The 18,490-nt window shown below is 41.7% G+C and overlaps 1 long non-coding RNA gene across 1 annotated transcript in view; it reads left to right on the forward strand.

Annotated features, from left to right (window-relative positions):
- LOC106812084 overlaps window positions 1-18,073 on the forward strand; it is a 58,066-nt gene extending 39,993 nt beyond the window's left edge. Inside the window, exons 2-5 of the long non-coding RNA XR_001394287.1 lie at window positions 4,077-4,166; window positions 5,169-5,226; window positions 14,547-14,697; window positions 17,871-18,073. This is a non-coding gene — a long non-coding RNA (uncharacterized LOC106812084). The remainder of the gene's footprint in view (window positions 1-4,076; window positions 4,167-5,168; window positions 5,227-14,546; window positions 14,698-17,870) is intronic.
- Window positions 18,074-18,490: the final 417 nt, after the last annotated feature.

An 18,490-nucleotide genomic window follows, 5' to 3' on the forward strand; every position in this document is an offset into this window, starting at 1 on the left:
TTGGTGGAGGATGAGACCTTTACCTTTTCTGCGCCGATGTGACTTGTGGGTGGAAGGGCGGATGTACTTTGGCAGTCTATTCTTGCTGCGGTATGTGTCGATAGGAGTTAGTGTAGGGTGCCAGATTTATGATACCCGGATGAGATCAAGTCATGGATTGATTATTGTTAATTGGGATGATGAAATAAGTGCTTTAGAACTGTATGGTTCCTGAACGACGGTCACACAACTCTGTGCAGGTGTTGAGAAAATGGCATGGATGATATCATTTTTTAGCAGTCGCCTTGACATCGGCAAGATGATGCTTAGTTGCCATGGGGTGTCGTTCGGGGGTGCGTACGGTCAACATTTGGCTACGAGTCAAATCGAAAGCTCGAAAAACCGTTGTGACCAACATGCTTGTCAAATGGTTACGTAGTGTGACTCCTATGGGAGAGTTAGATGAACGTCCTATTTTGGGCACGCCAGTCGACCTACACGCCATGGAAAATGCGCATAAGTCAATTCTAGGTTCCAACGGATTTGCTCATTTCTATAGTATGTGAATGAATAAGGACTGGCCCCAAACATATCACTCGGGTTTTGATATTTTTTTTAAATTATGCAAATTAGGTAGATTTTGGCAATTTCACTATGCATTTCAGTGTCTGCCTACGTAGTCACAACAAGTATCTGCCTCACAAGAATCGATGGCTGGTGTTATCAATCATAATATCAGGAGTGAATAATAATGCTGAGAGGGTCTATGTCCCCCAGGGTGCTGCCAGAACGTACCCTGGGTACGTTTCCGGAACGTACCCTGGTACTATCTAATATGCCGGACCGTACCTCGCCTACTCCACTAACGAGTCTAGGGAGTCGCTTACGCCTACTCCGTAACTCTAACCCTAACCCTAACCCTAACCCTAACCCTAACTCTAACCCTAACCCTAACCATATCAGATAGTTACCAGGATACGTTCCGGTATACCGGACCGTACCCAGGGTACGTTCCGGCAGTACCCTGGGGGACATAGGCCCTATGAGCAATAATAATAGTGAATAATAATCTATTATTATTCACTCCTGATAATATCATTCATCAAATGCCATTACCAACCGATTCTTATCACTATAGTGTATGGTACATGGTGTAAACAGTATAAAGTTCGGTTATTGTGGGTACCGAAATCTGATTGCATGCCAGCTATATGCAAATATATTTTTTACTGAAATTCCGACCTTACAAAAACGACCCATTATCATTGAATAGAGTCATCAAGTAGGTACAAGCACTTCGGTTATCAGTACAAGCCAACTTTAGGATTATGTTCAAGCCTCTAGTGCAATACATATTATGTATATACATGAATATATACATTCATTCACGGTCTCAGACATGATAGCTGTCAGCACGTGTCCATATAGATGTGATCTGATGCTTTCAGCTGTTGTGCTGGAGTGATGTAATAATATGAATGAAGGACCCCTGTGTTACAATGATAACGCATGCCTTTGTGAGGCAGTGCTTGAATGTAGCTCATCATGAGCATGTTTGTAGGGAACTCAGCTGCCACATTACCGTGTAATTAATTTACACAGACCAGCAAACGCACCTGTTGTAGGTGCGGGTATATATCTGATGCTGCTCACGTTCGATGTAATGTTACCATGGCAACGCGTGCAACCACTGACAATGGTGAAAAAAGCCGACAAGATATAATTTCACAAGAATTTTCTATTGAAAATGATATAATATGTATGCGTTTCGAGTTATCTAGGGAAAACAACTTATTGTAAGTTAATGATAACATGAACCGATCAGCAGCCTAGGTATGTTAAGAATATCATATTGAATGAGTGAGATGCATACTTTCGCTGATGTACAGGTGAAAGTCAAGAAAGTCTAAAAGCATTTGCGCCATGCTCATGCAGCAGGCGGGGAAATTTTCCTCGACGCCATGCTCACACAGAATTGCAGGAAGAGGTACCGATGGGCTTATCACGTGATCAACACATCATTCACCATTCGGGATGATTACGTTGTGGAGGGATAACCTTTACTTTTTCTGCGCCATTACTGTGGTGGGGGTGTACCTTTGGCATCTATCTTCTGCGTATGTGTCATAGGATTTAGGTAGGAGTCCAGATTATGATACCCATGGATAATCATATTGATATTTTTAATTGATGATAATAATGCTTTAAGAGGCTTATGGTTTCCTACACGGTCACACGTACAACTCTGTGCAGGTGTGAGAAAATGGCATGGATGTATCATTTTTTAGCTCGCCTTGACATCGCCAAGATGAGCTATTGCCATGGGGTGTCGTTCGTCGTACGTCAACATTTGGCTACGGTCAACGATAACTCAAGAACCGTTTGACCCACATGTTTCAAATTGCATATAGTTGTTACTCATATGGGAGAGGTTTGAACGTCTTATTTTGGAACACGCCAGTCGACCTACACGCCATGGAAATGGCCATAAGTCAATTCAGGTTCAACGGATTTTGCTCATTTCTAGTATGTGAATGAATAAGGACTGGCCCCAAACACATCACACGGGTTTTGATATTTTTTTTAAACTATGCAAATTAGGTAGATTTTGGCAATTTCACTATGCATTTCAGTGTCTGCCTACGGTCAACGATAACTCAAGAACCGTTTGACCTACATGTTTAAAATTGAATACAGTTGTTACTTGTTACTCCTATGGGAGAGATTTGAACTTCCTATTTTGTAGCACGCCAGTTGACCTACTTTCGAGCCACGCCTACTTTTTGGCAAAAATGAAAATAGCCATCTAAATTCATTCGATTTTGTTAAATTTTGGTATGTGAATGTGTAAGGCTAGCCCGAAAACAGTTGCTGCTCCTATGGGAGAGATGACAACGTCCTATTACGTTTATTTCGTCTAACTGGTCAACAACTCTGCAATCATACCTATATACGTGTAATATTGTGTTTTAGATTTTTCGTTACAGTAATTTGAATGGAAAATTTTGTTGTTTTTATTTGCGCGATATTCGAAAACTAAAATGGCGATCATATAGGCGTAGCACCATCTCTCGTCAAGATTTCAGACTTTCAGATGTGAAACATTTATTTTCGCATCAAGACTTATGCATATTTCATTATCAAGAGTATATAATGAGAGATATGCTATATAATGGGAATTCTCCCATATATACTCTTGCTTTATATATCCCCCCTCCCTCTTCTATCACACCCAAGGTGAGCTAAAGTGTCATTGACACTTTCATTATTAGAAAGTAGTCAGTCAGGCATGTGCAGTATGATCGACACCCAGGAATAGAATTTACTCTCCCTCATTGATGATGTCCCAGCAGATTTTATGATCTGTCATGTTTCAGGTGATTTGAGGTTAGCAGTCACTGGAGCTGAGAGGGTCTATGTGCCCCAGGGTACTGCCGGAACGTACCCTGGGTACGGTCAGGTATGCCGGAATGTACCCTAGTACTATCTAATATGCCGGACCGTACCTCGCCTACTCCACTAACGAGTCTAGGGAGTCGCCTACGCCTACTCTCTAACCCTAACCCTAACCATAACCATATCAGATAGTTACCAGGGTACGTTCCGGTATACCGGACCGTACCCAGGGTACGTTCCGGCAGTACCCTGGGGGACATAAACCCTATGAGCGTCACTGGATCGCTGGCGTTGCTGTAGCACACAGCTACTAACTGCTAGTTATATGAGTGCCTGAAAGTGCTGATTGAACTTGTGCAGTTGTCTCTCATATTCATTTTGTTTCACATCTCATGTTGATGCCATAGCATAATATTCCTTATGACAACATCCCGTGATGCTCTATAACTATAACTATACTACATACAGGCTCCTCGCCACAGAGTGCGCGTGCGTGTACATTCCATTTCACATTAAGGCTGTAAGCGATGCTGATTACATCGTAGGTACATGCACGATTTCACGTGCATGTTCTGCTAAATCATGAATATTCTACCCCATATGAAGAACCCTACCAGTCTTAGAACTGCGAGCGATGGGTAAATCTGGATGGATCCTAGATGATAGAACACGTCTCAACGTCGAACATTTAACCTTTTCAGGCCGAACCACTGACGACGTAACAGCCACTAACGCAGCTTCGTTCGACGCGCTATAACGACTCCAGTATTAGACACGACGCTCTGCTGAAGGTAAAATCAGTCACATGAAGTCATGTCTATCGTTTGCGTGCACTATAACGTTGTCAAGTCAAGTTTACCGTTAACCTAGCTGCATGGACATGTTGTTGGTCCATGTCTCTGGCCATGATTCCCCATCAACTTTTAAAAGAGTTGTTGAGGGATCATGGCCAGAGATGTAATCACTACGTTTTGTAAACCCTACTTGAGTTCGTTGGGGGTTGTCAGCATGGAAGTATATTTTAAGGTGATTACGTCACTGTAAATAGTAAAAGTAAAAAAAATCATGTCCACTTTTTCACAAAATGTAAGCGATTCTGTTCACTTTCTATGGTTAAATTGCTGCATTATAATTCCTATTTTGCTATGCCGTTCGATGTGAACAAACACTCGTGACTCATACATCCATAGCAAGCATTTAATGTCATGATCAATATAGCAAATCGCCCAGGTTTTTTTGGATGTTTGACTAGTTGGGAAATAATCCTATCAGTATCAGGTAAGAATTTGAGGATACATTTAGTCCCGTTAGTACTTACTTTTCATGTAAAAAAATTGCAACAAAAAGTTTACAAATATACACCATAGAAAATTCGTGACGTGGTCAATTTAAGTATGTTTTTATGTGCCAAGGCTGTTGTTCGTTTATGACCTGTATCATCCACAGCGTCAGTTGTAGTTCATGCAGTTCGGTCTGTCCGAATGCCAGGCCATTATGGCGATTGTTTTTAAAGGTCCGGTCCGGTCTGTTGACTCAGAATTGGTGTGCAAATAGATTGCATTATTTCGTGCCTTATACGATGCCCCGATGCATTAGATTCACTACTTAGTACTATTTATATATATTACATTATATTATATGTAGTTATTCACGACTATTTCACACTGTACCCTTGTGTTTACATGTCCAGAAATTTCATGTAAGGTATCATGTTTAAAAATATATTAACATTAATGTCCGCTACACCTATCTTCAGTGCATGATCTGTGTTTTTAAACGTTGTATTCTACTAGCTTTTCAGGTCGTTGGCTCTAAAGCATTGAGTAGTTGCTGGATAAAGAGTATTGTTAGGTAAGTAATATAAGGAGTATGTGCTTTAATTATTATTAGCTCATCTGACGAGGTCAGATGCAGCTTGTAGAATCGCATGAATGTCCGTCCGTGCGTCCGTGCGTCCGTCAACAGTTGGGCACAAATCTTAACCGCTCGACGTACGGTCACGGTATTCGGGACGCCGGGGGGGGGGGATTGTGAAAAGGACTCAGGATGACAAATTTGGGGGTCAAGGGTCAAAGGTCAAGATGTGTAAACGGAGGGGGCATATTTCCCTCTTAACTTAAGGTATAGGAGGAAATACGGAATTGCGGCACAAATCTGAACGGGTCGACCTATGCTCTTAATATTCGGTATATTATAGTGTGATGGGCAGGAAACCCATCACCAGTGCGAAATTGGAGGTCACGGGTCAAAGGGCAGTGGGGGAAAGGTCAGATATCAGACATTTTCTGAGGACATGGCCTAATGAACAGAGTGAAAAACTTTTTTGTTTCAGCACTGACCTACCATTTTTATCACTTTATTGAAAGGACCAGGAAATGTGCTTTCCACTGACGTGCGAAGAGTAAGTGTCTGATAACCTTTTGACCCTCAAGAGGAGGGTTAAACATGGTTTCCTGAACTGCCTCAATGACATGCTGTCATATTCATGGCACATCCATAATCTAGAAACCCAATAAGCCTGCATGGATAGCCGAACGCGTACAGCACGGGCGTCACGGCTGAAAGGGCGTTGGATCGAATCCCATCTGATTTGTTATTATTTACCTGTTTTCTGTATTTTTCTATCTTTATCCATTTAACTATTTTTTTCCAATTAACGCAAATATTTACATGAGTTATTTACAACAATTTAATAACAAAATTTTTTTTTTACAACAATTAATTTTATTTTTATTTTTTAATAGGGTTAGGGTTAGGGTTGGGGTACGTCACAATGCACCATAAAACAGGAGTTTCAGGCACGCGATTTGTATCAACCAATGGGATTTGGGAGGTATGCAGAATGCAGAAGGTTGCTGAAATGATGTGTACGCAACTGCGTATCTGCATATGTGCACCTAACAAAGGTGTCACTACGCACAACTTAAATGTTACGTTTATAATCGTAGCAACAGCCCTCAGATGAGCCCAGACACTCTGCAGCTCTTGTTAAAGTGATTATGTCACGAATTTCTAGCACCATCAAGTAGTATATTTGTGTGTTATTTATACAAAATAAAATGTATGAAAATACAATTAGTGTTTCTGTTTACTTTTCATGCTTATATACCTTCTTTATATGCCCTAATTTGTCGGTGAAAAACCGAGAGCCGCCAGTATCTGAACAGTACTGGGGAAATAGTGTTAGACAACAGAAATGACTAAATCGTCTAGATCTTTGCAAATTTAACCAACGTAAAAACATTTTTATCAGACGAGAGTTTGAGGATATATTTAGTAACGTTAGTTCTTACTTTTAATGTAAAAAAAGTGCAATTTTTTTTTTACAATTTTTACCATAGATAATTCGTGACGTAGTCAATTTAATGTAAACATTGATGAAAATTAGGTACTGATAATAGTACATGGCTTACATTCTATCGATCTATCTCTTTATCTATCTATCTGTCTACCTATCTATCTATCTATCTATCTATCTATCTATCTATCTATCTATCTATCTATCTATCTATCTATCTATCTATCTATCTATCTATCTATAAATAATAATGTATATATATATATATATATATATATATCCATCCGTCCATCCATCCATCTCTCTCTCTCTCTTTCTCTCTATGTCTCTCTGTCTCTCTCTCTTTCTTTCAGTTTTTGCCTGTTTGTCTGTATGTCTATCTGTCCGTCTGTCTGCCTGTCCGTCCACCTGTCTCTTTGTCTGTCTGTCTGCCTGTCTGCATGTCTGTCTGTCTGTCTATTTATCTGTCTACAATAGGTTTGTTATAGATAGGAGTATAATACTAATATAAGGGAAGGAAAGAAAGTGAATGAGGTAGGTGATGGGATAGGTAGAAGGTAAAGAAGTATAGAAAGAGAAGGTGGATGAAGCAGAGGTAGTGTGTTTCGCATGCACCAATGATATATACACTGCGTGGCTGTGAAATGTATGAATAAACAGGCTTCGGCCCCCTGTGCGTCACACCTGTGTATAGCTATTATAGGTGGTAAATAACAGTAGAGTATGGCATGTATTTTGTTTCATAATTCGATTTTTTGTTTTATTGTTGATATTTATCACAATATAAACATTCAACTGATCGACCATGTTCGATTCACGATCAGAATGATTCGATTCACGGATCAATGATTGATTCACGACGAAATGATTCGATTCGCGGATCGAATCATTTTGAAGTCCGTGGATCGAAATTAGAGGAAGAGGACGAGGTTATTAATGCAGAGGGAGAGATAAGATGTGCAGGAGGAAGGAGAGAGGTAGAGACGAGGAGAAGGTAGTGGGGAAGGAGGAGGGAAGGGGTGAGGTAGAAGAGGTAGAGCACGAGGGAAAAAGGTAGTGAAGTGAGGAGAGAAAGGGAGTAGGTAGAAAAGGGGGACGGAAGGAAGGAGAAAGGGTAACAGAAGGAGTCAGGACGAGGGTAGAAGTGGTCGAGAGGAGAGGTAGAAAGTTGTGAGAGAAGGAGTAGAGGAGGGAGGAGGTTAGAGAGGGAGAAAGTGTGAAGGGCGGGGGAAGTTGGAGATAGGGAAGAAGGGAAGTAGTGAGAGGGGGAGAAGTAGAAGAGGGAAGAGGTGACGAACGATGGTGGAAAAGGTGGAGAGGTAGAGGAGAGGGAGAAGGTAAAGAGGGAGTAGTGTAGAGGATGGTGGGGAAGAGACGGAGAGTAGAGGGGGAGCCAAAGTGGGAAGAAGGAGGGGGAGGAGTGAGGGTAGACATGTGGTGGGGAGGAGGTAGAGAGGGAGAGTGAGGGGGAGAATGTGGTGGAGGGGAGGGGGAGTTGGGAGATAGGGGAGAGAGAAGTAGTGGAGGGGGAGAAAGTAGAAGAGGGAGAGTCGAAGAATGTGGCAGAAGGGAGATATCAGAGGAGGGAAGAAGGTGAAGAAGGAGTAGGTAGAGGATGGTGGAGAATAACGGAGGAGTAGGAGGGGCAAGAAAGTGGTGGAGAGTGAGGGGGAGGAGGGGGAGAAGTGGTGAAAAGGAGGGAGGAGGAGGAGGGGGAATAGTGTGAGAGGCGAAGGAGTGGAAGATATGAAGAGAGAGGTAGATGAGGGGAGAGGTGAAAGGGAGATGTAGAGAGGAGGTGGTAGAAGGGAGGAGGTAGAGAGAGTGGAGAATGTTGAGAAGTAGAGGCGGGGAGAACTGGGAGAAGAGGGGAGAGTGCGAAGATGAGTGGGAGAAGGCGTGGTGAGGGACGGATGGGAGGGAGGGGTCGAGGTAAGTGAGGTGAGTGAGAGAGGGAGGGAGAGAGGGAGGAGGATCGGTGGAGTGATGAGAGGAGGGAGGGGGTCGGGCGTCTTGTGCTCACCGACCCGGCTCGCAGATGCACAATATAGTTGTAAGGCGGGCAAGATCCCGAACACGCCAGGGAATGATCGGGATGCGGGAACGCAACGTGGTCAGAGGGGAATGTATAAAACAGAGACGGGAAGGTCAGCGGTCGGGTCTGAGATCAAGTGGCGTGGCTCGGACAAGACAGAGCCGGCCAGCCGGAAAGCACGTAATTCCGTGATCGAAGCGAATTCGATCCATGAATCAAATCATTCGATCCATGAATCGAATCATTGATCTGTGAACTCGAAGTATTCGATCTGTGAATGAAGCATTTGATACGTGAATCGAATCATTTGACGCTGAATCGAATCATCGATTTCGTGAATCGAAGCATTCGATCTGTGAATCGATATGCTGATCGCAGATCGAATGATTTGATCCAAAACTCGATTGGTTTGATGATGCCAGCAATCGAATGGTTTGATTCTCTTTCTGATATAAAATCAATAAATGAACATTTAAAACAGGAATTATTGTCGATTTATTGCATATAACATAATATGATTTAAATAAAAATATTATATATGACTAGCTGGAACGCCGCGCTACGCGCGGGCTTAGTGACTGTGATGCATGTGTTACCAGTACAGTAGTGTTATGTGTAATGTGTTATATGGAGAGTTTAGTTGTTGCACATGTTTGTTTTTTTATGGTTTAGATGTCAATAGAAATACATGTACATCATGCTTACACGTAACACATTAACATTTTTTGGCAAGTACACAGTGAAATACACACACCCACACAGAAATGTTTTATTGATTGCTATGTACTGGTTGATGATACGGACTCCAAAGTTAGAATATAGATAGATGTGAATGGGCTGGTAGGTCGGGCGACTGATTAACCACGTTGTGCCGTAGCACGTAATATTACGCGCTTTCGCATGTTCCACTGTGTGCGACCAGGTAAATATTGCGTGTTGTGATCGCTTATTTCTACGCATGTTTGCACTCTGTGCGGACGACGTAATATTACGTGCTTGTGATCCGGACCGCTTGTGACGCTGCATAGGGTCTGTCCCCCAGGGTACTGCCGGAACGAAACCTGGGACGGTCCCCGTATACCGGAACGTACCCTGGTCACTATTTGATATGGTTAGGGTAGGGTTAGAAACTTAGGGTTAGGGAGTAGGCGTAGGTGACTCCCTAGACTCGTTAGTGGACTGTAACCCAGGGTACGTTCCGGCAGTACCCCGGGAACATACACCCTCTCAGCCGCTTGTGACAGCTCGCTGTTCACTGACACCAGTCGCACGGCCCGCACAGCATTGCAGACTTCCAAAAAAAAATTCTGCTCTGATGAATTCAACTTGTACATCTCATATGAGAAAACTATGCGAAATAGGCTACTGAATATTTACTTCATTACATGGTTCGGTCTACTTACATTATTGGGCTTACAAAAATCTCAGACACACAGACACAGAACCACTCATCTCTATAATATAATCATATATTATAGAGATAGATCATAGATTATATATTATATTATAGAGATCAGTGCACAGAACACAGAACAAAACGAAATAGAAACAGAACGAAAACAAAACAGCGCCCCCTATTTTCAGGCAAATATTTACCTTTTTTTTTTTTTTTGTTTTTTTAAAGACAGAACAAACGGTTTTCAACCGAGTATAGTTTAGAACCCGTCCCGTGTACTCATCGATCTCTTCTGTGAGTTTGGCGCTATTTGGATCCAAACTGGCGGAGCCTTTCATTAACATAAATACATACATACATACAACATTCGCCGAATTATAGTAAGATAAATCAAATGTTATATATGCAATAAATCAAATGTTATATGTGATAAATCAGATGTTATATGTGATAAATCGAATGTTATATGTGATAAATCGAATGTTATATGTGATAAATCGAATGTTAATAGTGATAAAAATCAACCATAAACAAAATCGAATTATGAAACAAAAAACATGCCATATAGTACTAGTAGATGCCGTATAGTAGATGCCAACTAATAGTAGAGGGCGTACATAGGCGGCAGGCCTGAATAAGCACCGAACATAAATTAATTAAAAATACTCAACACTGTTACTGTCGCTTACACAACATACCCCTTTATCAGTTAATAATACGAGTTCCATGCTCTATCTCCGGCTCGAAACTTTTGCCAGCTCTATGATGCGAATTTCTGCAAAGTTGTCTGAACACATTTCAAACGCAAAAATGACCAACCGGTTGCTGTGGCTACGCCACCTGACGGATTGTCACGAATACACAACAAGACCAATTTTACTTCTAATGCCTTCTAGACGTCTACGAGGCATCTAACTTGCGTGCATAATGCAAATTACTGCACTCTAGTGCCGAATTTCGTGGGGGAAAAAATGCCAAAAAAGGCTTTTTCTAGAGACGAAATAGTGCAACATTGGTGAACAATTTGCAGAGGCTTACTGTTGTATGCCTCTTATACACACATATGCGCACGCACGCACGCACGCACATACACAGCCAATGCATGGGCACGAACGATATGGATGTAAATTAATATACAGCATATATATATATATATATATATGTGTGTGCGTGCGTGCGTGCGTGCGTGTGTTTGCATATATGTATAAGGAGTGAAGAAAAACAAAGCAGTGTGATGCATGCACAATATATTGCCAGAGGCTCTGATTCTATGGTGGAAATTTTCGAAAACTCTATCGTGCGTTTTTATCTATATCTGCAGATGTTGAATGTGTATCAGAAAACCAATTACTTATGATCCTAGGGCAATGTTAACGCTAAGGGAATGTTTGCGGTAGCCTTTGAGCACAGGTTTATTGAATTTAACATGACAAATCCTAAATAGATTAGGGCCAGCCAGCGTTGGATTTTCAATAATTTTGCCTTGCAGTGTTGCACACTCTTGTTTTTATTTACTCTTGATATATGTATATATTTATATATACTGTATATAAATGCGTATCTATGCCGTTGTTGACACTACACTGATGCTTGCTAGAGCAACCATGAGATATAATATTATTATTATTATTATTAATTCTTTATTGCATTAATTCAGATACAAATACATGTACTGACGACAGTTTTTTTCATGGAGAAAAAATCTGATAAAAGCAATAGTGTTGAGTATAGTTAAAATGATAAAATATCTGACGGATACAGTACAATTACAATGCTATACAACATGAAGAAAAAATATATACAAAAAAAAACTTTAGCATATTCTGTACTAGTAAAGTGTTTAAGACAACATGAAGAAAAAATAGATACCAGAAAAAAACACTTCGGCAGAGTCTATACAATTATAGTAATTAAGGTACACTTTAACATCATTTTGACACTCATACATACACCGTTATATACATATTACACACGCTTCTCCACTTCCCCCTCCTGCTCCACATCCCCCTTTTCGACCTTCCCTATATCTCTCACTCCTCCTCCTCCCCCTCCTTCTCCTTCACCTAGCTCGATCTCCATTACCCCCATTCCGCCTCCCCCTTTTATGTACACGCGGCTGCCGAGTATATATAGCCGCTAATTCCCACAAATCTAGTAATGCCTTTTTGATAAAAAAAATATAATATAGTATTCTAGAGTTATAACTTTTATTCCACGCAGATTTCTTAGTGCAAGTTTATATGCATGGCTAACGTTTATTGATGGTTGGCACAACGTTTAATTTTACAACCTCCAAACAGTACCTAAACTTTCAGTACTGGTTTCTAATGCCGCTTTTATACTGCGCACGACTTTAGCCCGCTTCTGAAGCGCGATAACTTTAGCTCGGGATAAATCGTTTTATACTGCTGAAGCGGGATAACTTTAGCTCGGGATGAGTCGTTTTATACTGCGCAAGACTTTAGCCCGCTTCTGAAGCGGGATAACTTTAGCTCAGGATAAATCGTTTTATACTGCGCACGACTTTAGCCCGCTTCTGAAGCGGGATAACTTTAGCTCGGGATAAATTGTTTATACTGCCTGAAGCGGGATAACCCTTTTAGCTCGGGATAAATCGTTTTATACTGCTGAAGCGGGATAACTTTAGCTCGGGATAAGTCGTTTTATACTGCCGTTCTCGACCACCCGAGTTGCGTGCGTGACCGGCGTAATTGTCATGGTAACCTCACGTCAACAACACTTGTTTTATCAGTTCCACGCCAAATTTTAACCATTCTGATACCGGTAGCTAGAATGCTATGCTTCTCGTAATATGATCTCGATCTGCGTTTAATTGGATATCGTTTGACAATGGAGTCTATGGACATTATGCTGATCTTTGTGGTGCTAACAGCTAACATTGGACATTGTCTGCAATTGCTGCTAGCCATGGATCCGCATTCCGGTTCGCGCGTCACGCGTCACGTGCCATTTAGAGCGGGCTAAAGTCGAGATACGTTTATACTGACGTTAGCTCGGGTCTGAAGCGGACCTGAACCACCCCCTAGAGCGGGATAACTTTAGCTCGGGCTAAGGGTGTTTCGACCTTTTATACTGGGGTTTATCCCGCTTCGGGTCCGGACCTGAAGCGGGATAAACCCCAGTATAAAAGCGGCATAATAGGTGCATATATATGTGCAGCAAACGTTTGTTTCTAATCATATAAAAACGTTAAATTATATGGTTAGTGTAACGTTCATGACTAACGTTTGTTAATGGTTACGACAAAGTTTATAAATAACGTTTATTTTCACCACCTCGGAACAGATAAACGTTCAGTACTATAGTTTGTAATTAATAGGTGTGCAGCTAACGTTTGTTTCTAACCTATATATAACTTTATTTATAACGTTTGATGAACGCGCGCGTTCTTAGAAGGTTTAATTCCAACCAAACCAAAATAAAACCAGATCATAACGTTAGGAAAACGTTATGTGTTAGCTGGGTATATACCCAACATGAAGTGGATTCGGTTAACACCTGATTGGCTATGGGTATGTGCTTCAAACGACTGTATCCAGAGACTCTATTAAATATAATGACCGATTGATTCTGGCTGCTCAATCACTGGCCAATCTTAAACATTGACCATGCAGTCTTCAGCGCTTGACAATCTGTCTTGGATCAGTCTCAATTACTTGTTGATCAGTTGAATCAGTCTTGATTGCTTGTCGATCGGTCTTGAATCTTGTTGATCAATCTGGATCAGTCTTGATTGCTTGTTGATTGGTCTTGGATCAGTCTCGAATCTTGTTGATCGGTCTTGAATCTTGTTGATCAATCTGGATCAGTCTTGATTGCTTGTTGATTGGTCTTGGATCAGTCTCGAATCTTGTTGATCGGTCTGGATCAGTCTTGATTACTCGTTGATCAGTCTCGATTGCTTGTCGATTGCTTAGGATCAGTCTCGATTGCTTAGGATCAGTCTTGTTGATCAGTCTCGATTGCTTGTCGATTGCTTAGGATCAGTCTCGATTGCTTGTCGATTGCTTAGGATCAGTCTCGATTGCTTGTCGATTGCTTAGGATCAGTCTCGATTGCTTGTCGATTGCTTAGGATCAGTCTCGAATCTCGATTGCTTGTCGATTGCTTAGGATCAGTCTCGATTGCTTGTCGATTGCTTATAAGCAATCGACAAGCAATCGATGTGTTCGATCGCTTGTGAGTTGCTTAAATTTTTGTAAGGGTGCACACCATAGGGTAAACGGTAAGAGTCATTGATATATATATAAATGAAGTGCAATTCTAAAAGCAGGAGGCCGTATGTATACTATATATATACTAGCATATTATGCTAGTGCATGTGGGGTTGGGTGCTAGGCGACTTGGATTCTGTGAAGGTGGGCTTTTCTATTTTGTATGTGTGATCGTCACTTTACTGTTACCTCTAATTGTTGTTTCAGCTGTCAGCTGAGCTGCATATGGGAGGACCTGTCTTGCAGAGGGTTTGTGTGAGAGAGGATGTCAGCCTCCAATCCTGGCATCGGCATGATGATGAGGCCGAGCTTGGATTCTCTCTCGTTCCAGGCTAGTAGAGACAAGGATGCCACGGCGGTAAGTGTCACACACCGTGCTTATCAACGTAGTAGCTGATGCTGGTACGAGGTATTGTTGTTATGGTTTGATTGTTGTTTGCTGTTGTTGTCAATTGTCGTCATTAGTGACGTCGCTGTTGTTAGTGCTGGTGTTAAATTTGTTGAATTGCATTTGTGACGCAACAGGTGGTGCCCTCTTCTACTGTTGTAGCCGGTAGGTAGTAGGACGAAGGTTTCGATATATTGTTTATTTGGCTGGTCTGGTTTTTGGTTGTGGGACCTCATAGCAATTCCGTCGCCTGTTGTTTGAACAGCAATAAGGAGCTGTCGTTAGGCTCCTATACTTCCTTCATAGTTGCAGGGGAAGAGCATTGCAAATAATTGGGATTGTTCGATACAGCACCAAACTGTGTGATCAATAGCCGCTTGTGTGAGTAAAGTGAGAAGTCACTGCTATTCGAATTTCGGTAGCTATATTTGCTAGTAATTTAGATGTGATAAGAGGTAGTCTCCTTTATCTCTTTCTGAGCATGCCATAACTGGCATGGAAGCACAATAATTAAAAGGTGATTATCTGAAGATTGTTTACGACTAGTAGAATGTCCTGAGGGTTATCAGAAGAATACGTGCGTGTTGGGGGTTGATTGGCTGTTTCATGGTTGATAACGATTAAGATTAAACTAAACAACAATAGCTATTCTGTATATAATGCATCTACCAGTTGGTACATTAATAGTAGGATAGGTCTCATAAAAAGTTGAAGTTGTTTTAAAAGTGAAGGCAGTTAAAGTAACGATTAGGTAAAGCATCCCTCTGTAGAAGCTAAAAAGCACTAGTGCACCAAATCGCTTGCGTGATTATCAATAATTTTTAACAAGAGAGGGAGCCACGTGTAGCAGTAAGAATATAGATATTCTGTAATTGATTTATATGTGCGTTGATTGTTATGAGCGTGATGATTATGATCATGTGCGTTGATAATCATGAGTGAGACCACGGTTGTCATAATATGCGTTACCTATATAGCTCGTTAAAAGCATAGGATAAGAAAAGATAAGAGAGTTTATTTTATCACTTTCAATATCAGCAGATACAAGGATTTTTTTAACAAAATATAAATAACGTGCTGTGAAGGGATGGCGAAAAGACCATACGGTCATCTAGTCAGCCAACCCTTAGAGAAATTAATTAAGTATAATGGCATCTGTCATAAGAATAAGATGTATGATGAGAAATATTTGAACAAAATGTTTGTATGATAACAATAAAACAAAAGCAAAATTGAACATAATTGGAAATAGAACAAGCAGCAGACAAGAAGTTATGTACAAAATATGTTGGACACATATAAGTGAAATATATGTAGTAATCAGTACAGTACAGTAATCGAATATTTACATGTTAATAAAGAATAATTACTTAAGCATGGTTTTAGTAGCTTTAGCGTATCTATATTTATAATTATGTGTAGAAAACATTACCTCTCGTAAGTTGTACTCAGTTTGCACTTGAGTGGCAGTCGCTATAGCCACTTACCTCACTATTGTGCTAATTTTCGTCTTGGTCCATCTCTTGTATTAAACTTTATAAAGGATGTTATACATTCAAAGCTATATTTTCTTAGTAGGAATACGTTTGAAAACAGCAAAAAGTCAGCAAGCAAGTCTAATACAACTATTGTGGTAATTATTTTGACTTGGGTTGCCACAATAGCAACATCTATTAATTTATTTTCATAGATTGTTTCACTACACATGCCTGCATACACTTATACATTATATATTGTATTTATCAGCAAAACTACTGATAATAGTCTTATATATAGATGTTCCATGTGAATTTCATGTTTGAAATGTAATCGCAATTATGGGCACTATATGTGCATGAGGATAGAATACAAAACCCTGCCAATTATATACTACTGATACACAGTAGATCTGATGCATGTCTGCAAGGGTTTTCATTGCCTAAATATATTTTCTGCATCAACACTCTTTTCATAACCAACTTTTTCGGAACAACTATACTCTTGGTTTTTAGAAATGCTAGTGATTGATGATTTGAAATCCAGCAATACCCTATAACACAATGACGAATAATACATTAGAAAAAAAACAAAGCGAGCAAATGTAATTTAATGCCTATAGGTGTGTGTGTGTTTGTGTGTGTGTGTGTGTGTGCGTGCGTGCGTGCGTGCGTGCGTGCGTGTGTTTACGCGCGCGTATGTGCGCCCAACACGGAGAGCCGGCTCCGTACTCTGAGAACAATATATTTGTTCAAGATCAATGTACGGGAGTGGCCACTTGTTTGAAAGCACATTGACTCGACTTAATAGCTTGACAGAACGTGGAGAAGATGATAGATTTAGTGTGTCATTTTGTTGCAAGTGTGCGTTTGCTTTCGTAGAAATCGCATTGATTTTTGCTGGAATGACGTCAGACTGCTTCTGGTATAACTACCCTAGCTGGTATGCATCACAAAAGCTTTATTCGATCATCATTACATGGCTGTAATTTGAACTGTGATGCGTGGAAACGTGCATTATTATTTTTTAAATACTTGTAAACATTGTGCGCGTGTGCCTGAAGGTGCTCAGAACTTTGCCTGAGTGTGAATGAGCTGCCATAGATATATGAGTATATATTATGGAGTGATATATATATTAACGGTTTGCAGTGTCGGCGAACAGAATGTTATTTAACAACAGAGGTTCGCCAATCGTGAGTGAATGAAGTCGCGTTCGACAGAGCGATTAATTCTGCTGAACGGCCGGTTTGTCGAATAGCGTTTCAATTAACTAGTTTCTACGTGCGCGTTGAATGAGCTATCGTCTATGGCTTCTCACGCGCGCCGAGGAACAGCTCACTAGCATATCTCTCATTGCGGTGTTCAGTGCACTCACTCACTCACTCACTCACTCACTCACTCACTCACTCACTCACTCACACACTCACTAACTCACTCGTTCGCTCATCCACCCACCCACCCACTCACTCACTCACTCACGTACTCACTCACTCGGGTGAGAAAACCCCTAATTAAGTCGAGCTCGCTGGTCCATTCGCGCCGGCTCATTGATTCCGTGACGAGAGAAGACCGGCCGCGATAATTGCGGCGCTATAAGTTCCTATATACGCGCTCGGCCCGCCCGCGCGCTGACGTTCGATGATGAGTGATAATTATAATATGTAGGGAGCGAGCATCACGGGACGAGCTAGCGCGGCGTGGAGTGAGACTGAGCAGAGCAGTCGGCCAAGTAGCATCCCCGCATCGCATCACGCGGCCGCAGCGGATACGCCAGCCTCATCGTGTCGCTGGTAGCAGGGCTCATCGGGGATCAGCAGCAGTAGTAACCGCAGCCGCAGCAGCAGCAGTACCACCACCAGCACCAGCAGCCGCAGAAGCAGCAGCAGTAGCACCAGCAGCAGTAGTAGCAGTAGCACCAGCAGCAACCCCAGCAGCAGACCGGAGCAGGCTACAGTCCACGGAGTGAAACCATCGCGGTCCGCGAGAGCAAAGTGCGGGTCGCCGGCATCATACGCACACGCGCGCGCGCGTGCCCGGGCGGTAGCAGCGGCCGGCGGCGGATGCAGAGGTAGTCAGACAGGCGAGGCGAGACAAAACGAAGCAGGAGTAAGAGGAGGAGTAGGAGGGGGAGGAGGAAGAGGAGAAGGAGTAGGAAGAGGAAGAGGAGGAGGAGGAGCAAGAAGAAGAAGAAGAAGAAGAGAGAGAGAGAGAGAGAGAGAGAGAGAGAGACGAGAGAGAGACGAAGAGAGAGACGAAGTACGTAGAGTACGTAGTAGTACGTAGTA

The sequence above is a fragment of the Priapulus caudatus genome, unplaced genomic scaffold (assembly GCF_000485595.1).
Source record: "Priapulus caudatus unplaced genomic scaffold, Priapulus_caudatus-5.0.1 Scaffold606, whole genome shotgun sequence".
Taxonomy (NCBI): domain Eukaryota; kingdom Metazoa; phylum Priapulida; class Priapulimorpha; order Priapulimorphida; family Priapulidae; genus Priapulus; species Priapulus caudatus.